This window comes from Saimiri boliviensis, chromosome X, assembly GCF_048565385.1.
Source record: "Saimiri boliviensis isolate mSaiBol1 chromosome X, mSaiBol1.pri, whole genome shotgun sequence".
In the NCBI taxonomy this organism is placed as follows: domain Eukaryota; kingdom Metazoa; phylum Chordata; class Mammalia; order Primates; family Cebidae; genus Saimiri; species Saimiri boliviensis.
The window spans coordinates 79297798-79312811 of NC_133470.1; positions in this window are offsets into that span (position 1 = coordinate 79297798).

The window sequence follows — 15014 nt, forward strand, 5'->3', positions numbered from 1 at the left end:
AGATAATGGTAAAGACAAAAGAGAAAAGGAAGTGTAAATGAACTTAGGTTCAGCTGCTTGGCACTCAAAATGCCAAATACAAAAAAGAGGTTTAGTAGAAGGAAAGCAGCTTTATTCAAATGTCAGGATTTGAGATGATCAGACTCAAGCCTCAAAGAAACCATCTCAAATTTTCAAACTGAGTGAAGGTATTTGAAAACGGGAACTTGGCACAGGAAACATGCTGGCGTAGTGAAGGCACAGGCCTGCATGTCTTGTTCAGATAGCTGTCTTAACTTATTGTTTGCTGGGAGTACTAGTTAGCACCATTTCAACTGTGGCCAGGTTGTTGATTCAAATGGCCTTGGGGTAATCTCTAAGTGGGGGAGAATTCTGCAGCTTGGTTTTCATGCTAGGTTTATTTCAAATTAGCCTCTGGAGTTTCTAAGCAAACATGTATTTAAAGCATGGATGGTGCAAGGGAGTGTCTTGTGTAAAAAAGAGGGAAACAAGAATTTCAAAATACATTTCAAGGCTATATTCTGAGGCTAAAGTAAATAAGATTTTAAAATGCATTTCAAAGTTGAGATGTTCATTTACAACTCTTCACTGTCAAATACCATTCAATTTCTATGGAAAGTCCATGACTTGCTCCATCTTGCTACTTCCTTCTGAAAAGGGACATAGTTAGGGGGCAATAAAATGGAATTTGTCCTCTTGAAATTGAAAATATTCTCAAGTCCATGGACTTACATAAGAAATTTCTTGGAGTATCATGGTATGAGGATCCAGGAGTCTCTGGGGGAGTCAGTTCTGCATTCAGGAGTGTATGACTGCACAACAATAATATCCACAGCAACAGAGAAGAACAGAAAGTAGAAATGCAATTATACTATATATAAGTTTTCCATGCATTGGTGAGTCAACTTAGCCATGCTGTTAAGGGGTCCTGGAATGGGGCATCTGTAGCAGAAATATGGGTGTCTAATGCTTACATAGCTTGGGTTATACTGTGAGAATAATCTTATATATATACACAACATTTAGTCTTAATCAATGCACAAGTGCCACCCTGGGCTGCAGTTAGGATGTCTACAGCCATACAGTTTTTATAAAGCCACTGTGATGTTTCTTTAGTGAAAAGGGTGATAATGTGGCAGGTGTTATTAAAGTCAGCTGCAGTATGTTTAGGTAGGGCCTCTATTTGCAATTCTACATCTATACTTGCCTCCTGAGGGGAAAAAAAAAGGCCCATGGGTAAAACCACCAGGATGCCCACCTCTGCCTTTTATGGTTTCCCAGTTGCTGGGGAGAGTTTTCAGGTGGAATATGATGCATCCCAATGCATCTGCTCATCCAGTCATAATGTAAGTATGGCCAGCTGTGTATGCCAGAAGCCCATAGCCAGCCTCACAGTGAGGGAGAGGCTCCAGTGTGAAGGGAGATGCTTTGTTGCCCTAGCCACATATCGCTAGTCAGTTAGAGGCTTCAGTTACATTGCTCAGGGGAGTAACCATCGTATGTTACGGGTTTTAGCTTGAGGCTTGCTGCCCTTCTGTTGCTCAATGTATAAAGGTGCTTGACCCATTACTTGTATTTGCACTGCCATCAGCCGTCATACACATCCACCACAATGCATTCCAAGGTTAGGTTGACAGTAATCTGTTCACAAATTGGGGGGAAAAATTAGTCCTTGGTTTTTTTTTTTTTTTTTTTCTTTATAGGTAGGGAACTCATGATGAGATGTGCTGTGATCATGAAGGGGAAATGAGTAGGAGGCCTCATTCCAGGTATAGAAGTGACTCCAAGTACCCAGGTTAGCAGCTTGGATGTGCCACGGTAAACCTGTGGTGGAAGGAAGGGGTAGGTCTCTGCAGACACAGCAGTCTGTTTTATACTGGAGGGAAGACAGCATTTGTGCCCATTTAGTGAAAAGTTTTGTTTTGACAGGAATAAATAATTTATATGACCTATCAAGTATTTATGTTGGCAAAGAGGTATTACTTATCTGTGTAATTCTTTTTCTAAACAATAATTTCAGGTCCTTTCTCAGCTTACACGTCCAAGCAGGCTGATTATCTGGGTTATCAGGCTAAAGTTCAGTGGACTTTATTCAAGAGAGAAGAATCTGTGGTTAGATCCCAGCCAGCTTAACAGATGAATGAGTGGTCAACAGCACATCATGAGGTCCTGTCTACTCTTTGGCTACTACTGGTCTGGTTCTTGGTGCTTCTAGAATTTTAGCAATACTTGGTCTCTTGGGTGAAAAGGGTGAAGAGGCTCATGCACAGGATATGCAGACCTGGAAAGGACAAAATTATGCAGCTGTTGAGGGAAGTACCTGCTGGGAGGTAATTGGATCTTGGAGGCAATTTCCCCTATGCTGTTCTCATGATAGTGAATGAGTTCTCATAAGATCTGAAGGTTTTATAAGTGGCAGTTTCACCTGTTCACTCTTGTGCCTGCTGCCATGTAAGAAATGCCTTGCTTCCCATCACCTTCCATCATGATTGTTAAGTTTCCTGAGGCTTCCCCAATCATATGGAGCTGTGAGTCAATTAAACCTCTTTTCTTTATTAGTTACGGAGTCTCAAGTGGTATCTTTATAGCAGTGTGAAAACAGACTAATATGCTTGCCCTTTGATAATTCTATAGCTCTAGTGAGAGCAATCAGATCAGTTTTTTGTGCTGGGCTGCCAGTGGGAAGGACACAGACCTCTATTACTGTGTTCATGTCTACCGCAGCATACCCAGCTCTGCATCGTCCATCTTCCATGAACCTGTTCCTATTAATGTACAGTCTGGAGTGGTCATCAGTTGGTCTGACAGACCTGGCCTGCTAGAATAAACCACATGAAGGATTTCCAGACAATTATGCTCTAGTTTTTGGTTGGAATTAGTGGCTGGGAGTAAGGTGGTCAGGTTTAAAGCCATGGTGATTTGTAAAGTGGTGACATTTAGGTCATCTAGGAGGATGCCCTGGTATTTGCCCATTCGCCCTGTGGTAAGGCTAGTAGCCTTCCTTCTTCTGTAGTAAAGTTAGCACCTGATAAGATAAAAACACAGTTGATAGGCTGTCCAAATGTAAACTTTTTTGCTTCTTGTAAGATTTCAAAGGTAGCAGTCACTGCCTGGATACAGGAGCAGTGGAGGATATCCTTTAGTCATTTAATAAGTTGTTTAGAGAAATGGTCTATGGGGTATCTACCAGCATCTGGACTAGCACTCCTGGCCCTATGCCTTGTTTCTTATGAATTTAGAACCTAAATGGCTTCTAAGGATTTTGCAATCCTGGAGCTGGAGGTGATAGTAATTTTCTTTAATGGTAGCAAATGGTTGCTGGCATTCATTCATCCACTTCAGAGGCTCTGAATCTAATCTCTTTAGATTAGATTTATAAAGAGGCTTAGTCATAAGTCCAAAATTAGGAATCCAAATTTGACAGAAACTGACCATGCCCAAAAATCCTTGCGGGGGCCTCATGTTCCCAGGAGCTTTTATGGCTGCTATTATTTGTTTTCTGCCAGACATCAGGCTTCTCTGTCCCTGTCCCAACCAGAATCCAAGGTAAGTTACTTTTTGTCTACACATTTGAGCCTTTAGAGGAGGCATCTTGTATAGACATTGTGCTAACTGGTTTAGGACAGAGATTGTATTACTTAGGCCCTTGCCATAGTCTAAAATCACTATCAGCAAGTCATTTACATACTGTATCAAGATTCCTTCATCCAATTGTAAATTTCTTAGGACTTTTGACAATATTTTACCAAAGATAGTGGGTGAATGTTTAAGTCCTTGAGATAATACTGTCTAACAGTAGTGGAAAGTCACCTTTGTATTTGGGTCTTGCCATTCAAAGACAAAATATCGGCCTTTTCTTCAATTGCGGTACAGAAGAAGGTATCCCTTAAATCTGGTACTGAGAATCATCAATAATTTCCAGGTATGGCAGTTAACAAAGTGTACGTGCTGGGTAAAGTTGAATAGATATCTTGGACTATGTCATTAATAGCTCTCAAATCCTGTATAAATCAATATTCCTTTGAGTGTGGCTTTTTCACAGGCAGCCTCAGGATATTGTATGGAGACACGCAGAGGTGAATCAATGAATTCTTCCAGAATTTTTACAATACATGCTAAATTTCTTTGAAAGTATCTCTTTTTAATGGATATTGCTTTTCATCAGGTATTTTAGCACCTTTCTTACTTCTATGTGCACAGGCTGTGCATTATAAGCCCTGCTTGAAGTCCTGTTTGTCCATAAGCTGCTACTAATTTGTTCATACATGTCTGGAGGGAAGATTTCTTCTCTTTATTCTTCAGGCTGAGTGAGCAGCTTCTGTAATTGCAGTGCTTGTTCTGGTGAGAACTGTAAGTATAACTTGTTTCTCTGGAGAAAAAGTCACTTGAGCATTTTATTTACAAAGCAAGTCTCATCCTCGAAAAGAGATCATACATTCTGCCTACAGAGAAAATTTGTCTTATTTCCAAATCCCCCAATTGGCATTCTAAAGGTTTTAAGAAAGCCTTTTCTTAGAATGCCAACTGGGGGATTTGGAAACAGTGGTTGCTGCATTCTTCCTGCAACCGCTGTCATGGCTATCGTCACTTTTGAATGTTTTGCATCTTGGGTCTTTAGGACTAAATTACTCATGCCAGTATCAGCCAGAAAGTCAATAAGTTCGTTCCCCACTGTCAAGTGTACTGAAGACTCCTCTGGGGAAGTTACAACTGGTTCTACAAGGTTCAGGGGAGCTCCTGGACCTCCTCACTCATTATCAAAATCGTAGCCCTGTTTCCCCAACTTTCAGTGAGCTTTTTCCTAATACCCTCTTTCTTTTTCTGGACTCCCTGTCTTTTCTTTAGTTTGAGACAGTCATATCTCCAGTAACCTTCATCTGTATGCTAAGCACATTGATTGCTTTAATTCATCCTCCATCTTTCTTTTGGTACAGATTCTTCTCCGCCACTTCTACATGTGTTGTGGCTGGTTTCAATTTTCTAACCCCGTTGGCATTGTATACTCTAAATGCAATTTCTGACAACTTACAAGGGTTTACATGGATATTGTGTGTGCCTCTCAGTCAAGGGGCTAGGGATTGGGTGAATTATTCTGGCTTGAAATTCTTTCTGTAAATCATATTGCACATGTTTCCAGCTGGCATGTTTATGTAAGTCTTACCACATGGCCAAGCCTACCAGGGAAGTCAAGAAAAAGTTTCCTCAAGTAGTCTGTGATTGCTAACAGCATGAACAGCCTCTCCTAAAACCTCAACTTTTTTACAAATTGCAAGTCAAGCTAACATGGCAACCTCGACAAATGAAGTAATAGCAGATAAAATGGTATGCTAAGCAGACAAAAAGAGTAAATGTATTACAGTAAGAATTGCTCAGATATTGGGCCCACATGCTGTTGATTGCTCACAGAAACAACATGGAGAGCTGACAAAGTGACTCCCCTGTTCAAACAGTCCAGAAAAGGTTTGCATGCTGCTTCTCCCCACAAAGCTCAACTAAAACATGCAAAATATTCTGGAGCCCCTAAAAGGAATTCAGAGTAAGGAACCAGAATGTCAGAGACTGTTTTTCCTTGGAGGTCAATAAAGAGAGAAGCAACTTGTTCTGTTGTTCTCCAGAATGATTCATCTCAGTCCTGATGAGACAGACTTAAATGCATAAAACGTTCAGGGGGAAACTGAGAAAATGCTTCAAGAATCCTATCACAAACCAACTGATGCCACTAAAGACCTGTGGTAGGTCCAAATGGCATAGTAGCTCAAATAGCAGAGACAGGATTTCCAGTGTGTACTCTGGATTAATTTGCCCAGTCTATGAAGTCTGAAAAACTTCCCAAATGTGACTCTCTACACCAATGGAACGTTATAGGCAGCTGAAGCTTCGAAGGGGAAAGAAGGAAGAATTTCCAGGACACAAGTAATCTCAAGAGCTGCTGGGAGGTCCCTGGAGTCCCAGTCATGGGGTCAATTAGTCACAAGCAGCTGGCATTTATAAGCAGCTTTTGCCCCTCCCAGTAAACAAGTAAGCTCTGGCACACTACCATGGCCAGTTGCTATCTTCTTTGGAAATCGATCAGGTAGACTAAACCATTTGATAGGTACAGATCTCCATATGGGTCAGCAAATTTGTAACCAAACTCAGTTTCAGCTGTTTGCTTCTTGAAAACCAAATACACAAGAGACAAAGTGTGATGGAAAGAAAGCAGCTGTCTTCAAATGCCAGCAATAGATGGCCAACTCAAGTCACAAAGAAACCATCTCTAATTTTTAGGCTGAGCAAAGGGGTTTAAAAAGAGGATCTTGGTATGAGAAACGTGGGAGTAGTGAGGATGCTCATCCACATGTCTTGTTCTGATGGCTTTCTTGACTTATTATTCACTGGAGTACTACTTGGCATCATCTTGACTACAGCCAGGTTGCAGATTAATTGCCCTGAGGTAATATCTAGATGTGAGAGAGTTTTGTAGCTTGGTTTCTATGCCTGGTTTATTTCAATATTGGCCCTTAGAATTGCTATGCAAACATAAATGTAGATAAATGTACATGGTGCAAGAAAGTATCTGGTGGGAAAGGGAGGGAAACAGAGTTTCAAATTACATTTTAAGGCTATATTCTAATGCCAAAGAAAAAAGTTTTAAAAATACATTTCAAAGCTGAGATGCTTGGTTAAAGAAGCAAGGAAGGAAGATTAAAAAGTGCAGATAAAGGTTTGCATTTTATTTAGGGTGACCAAGGAAAGCCTTCCTGAAGTGCATACATTTGAGTACAGATTGGAAGGAAGTGAAGTCTTGGGTCTCGCCAATGTTTTTTGATGAGTGTTATAGGCAAAGGAACGACTAATGTAAAGTTCCCGAGAGAAGACCTACTCGGTCTTTCAAGGAAGAAGCAGAAATCTGTGTTGTGGAACTGGTTGAGTGAAAGAGAAAATAATAGAAAGTTATATCAGAGAACTAACAAGGATTATGAAGGGATTTTTATGTCAGAGTAAGATCTTTGCTTATATCTTTGATATAACCGAAAACAATTGAAAATTCCCAAATTCTGATAACTCTTATCTTCTTAACAATCATGGCAATGTATTTCAGAAATAATAAAAACAATAATTTGAAAGTGTTAAAAGGCAATGAGAACACACATAATTTGAAACAAATACATGTTAGACAGAGGATAAAACCAAAGTAGATCCAACGTAACAAAATCTAAGTTCATACCCTCATTAGACAAAGATGTTGGTCATTAGAATACAGATTCTGTAAGTAACGTCTACAATGTCCAGTATACAATAAAGCATTACTAGTCAGGCAAAGAAGCTGGGAAATATTATCCATAGTCAAGAAAAAATCAGTTAATAAAAAGAGAACAGGGAAGTAGATGTTAGAATTACCAGACAATTGCTTTAAAATAACTATGACAAATGTAATAATCTACAGAGATTATTGGGTAATAGTGGGTAAATAGTGGGTAATTTCAAGGTATAGTGGGCAAATAGTGGGGAATTTCAAGAGAGATATGAAAACTGCATAGAAATTACTGAACTAACAATATTTGAAACAAAACTTATTGTATGGGATTAAAAGATTAGTAAAAATGAAAATAATGAATCAACTTGAAGAAAGAACAATAGTAATTATTCACATTGACACAGGGAGAGAGATTGAAACAAAACATTAATAGAGCTTTAATTATTTACAGTGCCAAGCAGTCTAACATATATGTTATTAAAATCCAAAAAGGATGGGAGAGGTAGATTAGGAAAAATGTAAGAGAAACATATTAGCTAAAATTTTTTCAAATTTACACATGTCCAAGAAGCTCACCAAACCCTTAAACAGGTGATTGCTTTTATTTGTTAAAAAACAAAACAAAACAAACAAATGAAAAACCCTTGGTGAAGCACTGGAATTTGGAGCAAAGAATTACAATACTAACTCATTAGAGAGTTATTTTGTATATATCTTGATTTAAGTTTTTTGTGATCCATGATATTGTGACTGTTATGATTTCCTTTTTATGCCCGCATAGCCCTAACAATAAATTTGCTTTGCCAGTTTTTAAAGGCAAACATCATTGAGATCAGTTTCTCTTGAATGAAGAGTTACTTTTTCTTTTCTTTCTACCCATGAGGACCATAAGCCTGTCCAGTGAATCAGGGCTGAAGCAGCCCTTAACCAGGGCACAATGTCTAATGAGCAAAAGACAGTTTTATTTTCAGTTATTCTTATCGATTTGGCTATGGGAATCATGTAAAGTGAACCAGCGATAAAACTGTACTTATCATCCTACTATATTCTTCAGTATGTATTTATGTCAGTGAGCATGTGTGTAATTTTGTGTTTGTGTGTGTGTGTGTCTGTGTGTGTGTAATAATTGAGTGTATTTTGAAGGAAGAAAGGAAGAATGTGCTAGCAAAATGAGGGGAGTCCTCAGATTGTCGCTGCCTGACTCCTTCCTGCCCATATTTTGTTCAGCATTCTGTTTTTTTATACTTTAGGTTTGCTCATTATTTATTCATATATTCTAAACCCAACATTGTTCCAGGGATTGTGATTGAAAATAATTTCACTGAAGAAGAAAATGTTCTTCAAAAGGCTAACTATAAAAACTCTGAGAAAAACAAATGTTCCAGTCCTAAAATACACATTTTACTAGTTAGAATAGTATATAACTAATTATCAGTAAAGCAGAAATAACTCAAATGTGAACTTCAGAAGCAAACATCAATTACTAACCCAGTTCTGCACATTCATTGCTTATTCTCTCTTTAGTGGAAAACTGGGCAATTTTTATGAATGCTTTTATTAATTACCATATAATTTATCCATAACAAATGAGTTTAGTGCTTCACAAACTGCACCCAAGTCCCTAAAAATACTTTTAATAGTAGACCATTAATCTCTGTTATTGTCCATCACAAATAAAGAAGATGCTGTTCAATCTATCAAGAAGTTTTAAGAGAATTATTAACTTGCTTATTTTTTTTCATTTTTTTCAGATGGGATCTTACTCTGTCACCCAGGCTGGAATGCAGTGGCTGAATCACAGCTCACTGCAGCCTTGACCACCTGGGCTCAGGTAATCCTCTCACCTCAGCCTCCTGAGTAGCTGGGACTACAAGCATCCACCACCACACTCAGCTAATTTTTTTTATTTTTTGTAGATATGGGGTCTCACCATGTTGCCCAGACTCAGCCTAATGTTTATCTAAACAGCAGTTTCCTCCTTCAACTTTTCACCAACTACAGTATCATTGTAACTCTTTCTTTTTTTAATTTAATTTTATTTTATTGCATTTTAGGTTTTAGGGTACATGTGAAGAACATGCAAGATTGTTGCATAGGTACACACGTGACAGTATGATTTGCTGCCTTCCTCCCCATCACCTATATCTGGTATTTCTTCCCATGCTATCTCCCCACCCCCCACTGTCCCTCCCCTATTTTCTCCCAACAGACCCCAGTGTGTAGTGCTCCCCTCCCTGTGTCCATGTGTTCTCATTATTCAACCCCCACCTATGAGTGAGGACATGTGGTGTTTGATTTTCTGCTCCTGTGTCAGTTTGCTGAGAATGATGGTTTCCAGGTTCATCCATGTCCCTACAAATGACACAAACTCATCGTTTTTGATGGCTGCATAATATTCCATGGTGTATAGGTGCCACATTTTGCCTGTCCAATCTATCATCAATGGGCATTTGGGTTGGTTCCAGGTCTTTGCTATTGTAAACAGTGCTGCAATGAACATTCGTGTGCATGTGTCCTTATAGTAGAACGATTTATAATCCTTTGGATATATACCCAGTAATGGGATTGCTGGGTCAAATGGAATTTCTATTTCTAGGTCCTTGAGGAATCGCCACACTGTCTTCCACAATGGTTGAACTAATTTACACTCCCACCAATAGTGTAAAAGTGTTCCTATTTCTCCGCATCCTCTCCAGCATCTGTTGTCTCCAGATTTTTTAATGATCGCCATTCTAACTGGCGTGAGATGGTATCTCAATGTAGTTTTGATTTGCATTTCTCTGATGACCAGTGATGATGAACATTTTTTTCATATGTTTGTTGGCCTCATGTATGTCTTCTTTTGTAAAGTATCTGCTCATATCCTTTGCCCACTTTTGAATGGGCTTGTTTGTTTTTTTCTTGTAAATCTGTTTTAGTTCTTTGTAAATTCTGGATATCACCCCCTTGTCAGATGGACAGATTGCCAAAATTTTTTCCCATTCTGTTGGTTGCCAATTCACTCTAATGACTGTTTCTTTTGCCGTGCAGAAGCTGTGGAGTTTGATTAGGTCTCATTTGTCTATTTTGGCTTTTGTTGCCAATGCTTTTGGTGTTTTGGTTATGAAGTCCTTGCCTACGCCTATGTCCTAAATGGTTTTGCCTAGATTTTCTTCTAGGGTTTTTATGGCATTAGGTCTTATGTTTAAGTCTTTAATCCATCTGGAGTTAATTTTAGTGTAAGGTGTCACGAAGGGGTCCAGTTTCTGCTTTCTGCACATGGCTAGCCAGTTTTCCCAACACCATTTATTAAACAGGGAATCCTTTCCCCATTGCTTGTTTTTGTCAGGTTTTTCAAAGATCAGATGGTTTTAGATATGTTGTGTTGCCTCTGTGGCCTCTCTTCTGTTCCATTGGTCTATATCTCTGTTTCATTGTAACTCTTTCAATAAATACAATTCTAGAAACACCAGCCTATGGGTAGCAAATATTCTATGCTTACTTAACTCCAAATAATTAGAGTTTCTTCATAGTGATAATAAGGAATATTACTCTAAATTGCTTAGTTAGAAATTCAGGCACTCTTTACATAGCTTTCACTTTTATATGTATAAAATTGAGGGATGTATGAAGGGTATATACATGTGCATATAAATACATTATACATACAATGTACATATATAAGTATATATACAAAAAATTTATATATAAGTATATATACAATGTATATATATATGCATATATAATATACACACATGTATATACCCTTCATACATCCCTCAATTTTACATATATAAATATTATATATCTATATATGTGTGTATATATGACATACATATATTGATATATGTATGATTTATATATGTACAATTGATATATGTACATGTGTATTGATAGGCACACATATCTTGTTATATAATTGAAAACTTAAATAAAATATATATTCTCTTAAATATGTGCAATTTATTTTATATCAGTCATACATCTAAAATCTATTTATATATAACATACATGGTGTGATGTTTAATATATACTAACTTTTACTTAAAGTTAGCATGTCATAAAGTTTACATAATGAAAACATACAATTTGATGTTTTTACATATATGTAAACGCATGAAATCATCACCACAATTAAGAATGAATATATCCACCACACTCCAAAGTGTCCTTTAGTAATTCTTCCCTCCTGTTCCTTCCTAGCCCTGAAAGCACCATTGATCTCCCTCTGCCACTGTAGATTAGTTTGCATTTTCTCTACATTTATATAATTGAAGTTACATCATATGTACTCATCTTTATCCTTTTGCTTCTTTCACTCGTCAAAATTATCTTGAGGTTCATGCATGCTGTTTCATGTGTCAATAATCCATTTTTTGTATTAAGTAGTATTCTATTCTATGCATATATCAATTTGTTCATTTATTCACCTGTTGATTAACATTTGGGTTGTTTCCGTATTTTGACCATTACAAATAAAACTGCTGTAAATATTCATGTACAAAGTCTTTTAATGGACATACATTTACTTTCATTTCAATAAGTACATAGGAGTAGGACAACTGGATCATATGGTAGATGACTAACTCCTTAAGAAACTGTCAAAGAAATTTCCAAAGTGGTTATGGCATTTAACATGCCCCACCAGCAGTATATGAGATATTTAATTGCTTCACATACTCACCAGCAGTTGGTATTGTCTATCTTGATTATAGACATCCTAGTGGTTGTGTGATGATATCTTATCGTGCTTTTGATTTGGATATTCCTAATTGCTAGTGAGATTGAACATCGTTTTGCATGCTTATGTGACATTTGTATATCCTCTTCAGTGAAATGTCCCTTTATGTCTTTTGCTAATTTTTGAATTCGCTTGTTTGGCTTTTACTGTTGAGTTTTAAGAGTTCTTAATATTCTAAGTAAAAGTAATTTATCAGGTAAGAGATTTGCAAATATTTTCTCCCAGTCTGTGACATATTCTTTCTTTCTCTTAACAGTATCTTTTGAAGAGAAGTTTTGAATTTTAATGATCAATTTCATAGTTTTTTCTTTTGCCACTTGTCATCTTTGGTATTGCACATAAGAAGACATTGTTTAACCCCAAATCAGGGAGATTTATTTCTATGTTTTCTTTTAAGAATTTTATAGTTTTAGCATTTACATTCAGGTCTATGGGTCATGTGGAGTTAATTTGTGTGTGTATTGTAATAAAGGGGTCCCAAATCATTCTTTTGCATGTGGGTATCCAGTTGTTCTAATAATAGTTGATGAAAAGACTACTCTTTTCCTCACTGAATTTTTTGACATCCTTGTCAAAAATCTATTGACCATAAAGATTAGAATTTATTTATGGATTGATATTCTATTCTATCAATCTAAACTACTATCTTTATGTCACTATTACAATATCTTGACTGTTGCAGTACTTTAATAAGCTTTAAAATTGGCAAGTGCGAGCTCTTTAATTGTCTTTTTTTTTTTTAGATTGTTTAGGCTATTTTTTGACCTGTGCATTTTCATATAATTTTTATGATCAACTTCTTTCTATAATTTTGGTAATTATTACACTAAATCTGTAGATCAATTTGAGGAGAATTGCCATCTACTAGTCAGGATTTTTCAGAGAAACAGAACCAATAAGATACACACACGCATGTGTATATTAATATATATAATATATATATTATAATATATATATTATAATATATATAATATATTATATATTATAATATATATAATAATTATAATATATAATATATAATTATATATAATTATATATATATAATATATAATATATAATATATATATATATAATATATATAATATATATATATAATATATATATATTACATAACTTATTGTGAAGAATTGGCTCATGTGATTATGGAGGCTGAGGAGTCCCATGATTGGCTGTCTGCAAACTGGAGAATCAGGAAAGTCAGTGCTGCAATTTAGTCTGAATCAAAACAGTTGAGAAAACAAGAGGAGCCAATGGTGTAAATTTCAGTTCAAGGGTAGGAGACGATGAGTTGAGATGTCTCAACTCATGCAATGAGGCAAGAAAAAAAGGAGTGAATTTCTCCTTCCTCTAACTTTTGTTCTATTTAAGACCTCAGTAGATTGGATGATGTTTACTCACATAGGGGAAGGCAATCTGCTATACTGAGTCTATCAATTCAAATGCTATCTCATCCAGAAATACCTTCACAGACATACCTAGAAATAAAGTTTTATCTAAGCACACTGTGGCCCAGTCAAGTTGACATAAAATTGACTATCATAAGTCCACCCCTTGTCCACTTGGCTCCCACATACACCCTTAAGCCATACATAATCTCCAAATGAAGATATCAAGGTCATAATTTCCCTAATGTGATATACTAACCTTGCATACAACCAAAAATGCACTAACCCCTTTTTATTTCAATACTATGATGTAAAATTCATAATACTTAAATACTATTATATAAAACCAATGCATTTTCTATCACATTATAAGAGAAGAAATAAAACCAAAATATATAGTTGTCCCTTAGATATCTTGAGAAATTCATTCCAGGATAGCCCAAGAACACCAAAATCTGTAGATGATCAAGTGCCTTATATAAAATTATGTAGTATTTTCATATAACATATACACATTTTCTCATATACATTAATTCATCTCCAGATTACTCAAAAAACTTACTATAATGTAAATGTTATATAAATAGTTGTTATGCCAGATATTAAAATTTGTATTATTTTGTTGTTTCACTGTTAATTTTTTCCAATGTTTTCTATCTGCAGTTGATGAATCTGAAGATGCTGAACCTGTGTATATGGAGGGCCTACTACATATAAAATGTCCCAGTTGCATTTTTGTAGATATCATAAGATTTTCTACACAGATGATAATGCTATCTACAAATGAAGACATTTTTTAATTTCTCCTTTTCAGTCTGGATGCCTTTTATTTATTTTTCTTATCCAATTGCACTTGACTATATCTTTCAGTGCAATGTTAAATAGAATTATTGAGAGAAAATATCCTTGTCTTGTTTCTGACCTTAGGAGGAAAGCATTAAGTCCCAAATAAATATATGTGGTGCTCTGACACATGTGTGTTATATCTAAATCACTGGCTGTCAAACTCAGGTGAATTTTTCCCCCTCCCATGCGGTATTCGGCAATATATGGGACATTGTGGATTGATAAAACTCAGGGAGAACTACTGGCATCAAGTGAGCAAAGACCAGGAACACTGACACTGAAACATAATTATCTGGCCCAAATTGTCAACAGTGCCTAAGTGGAGAAACCTGATATAATTTATGTCCTTTGTGTTGACATAAGTAAGTCATTACTTGTAATTATAGTGTGGCCATGAATGTTTAAAATAGCTTGTGGTTGCAGTTATAATTTACAGTTTCTGTTTCTGCTTCAAACATTGATTCTTGATTTGTATCAGTAGACATACTCATATTCCAAATTAACAAAGTTTTAGTCAGTTAAATTTCTTTCCCTTAATTCTTACAGCTCAACTGCTTACCCTCAGCTTCCTTTTTTTTTTTTTTTTTTTTTTAGAAAAAAATATGATTCAAATGAATTAGGGATACTTTTTTACAAAGTAGTTTAAATAATTTAAGAAAAGTAATAGAAATGAATATAGTATTATTATATACAGGATATATTTGTAGTACATTATTATTTATAAATAATTAAATGACATGAATGTTCTCTACCTGTTGCCACAGTTGCTAAGTAACCAGCCATTGTTTATATCTCGATACCAGAGCAGTTAATAATGAATCTCTCT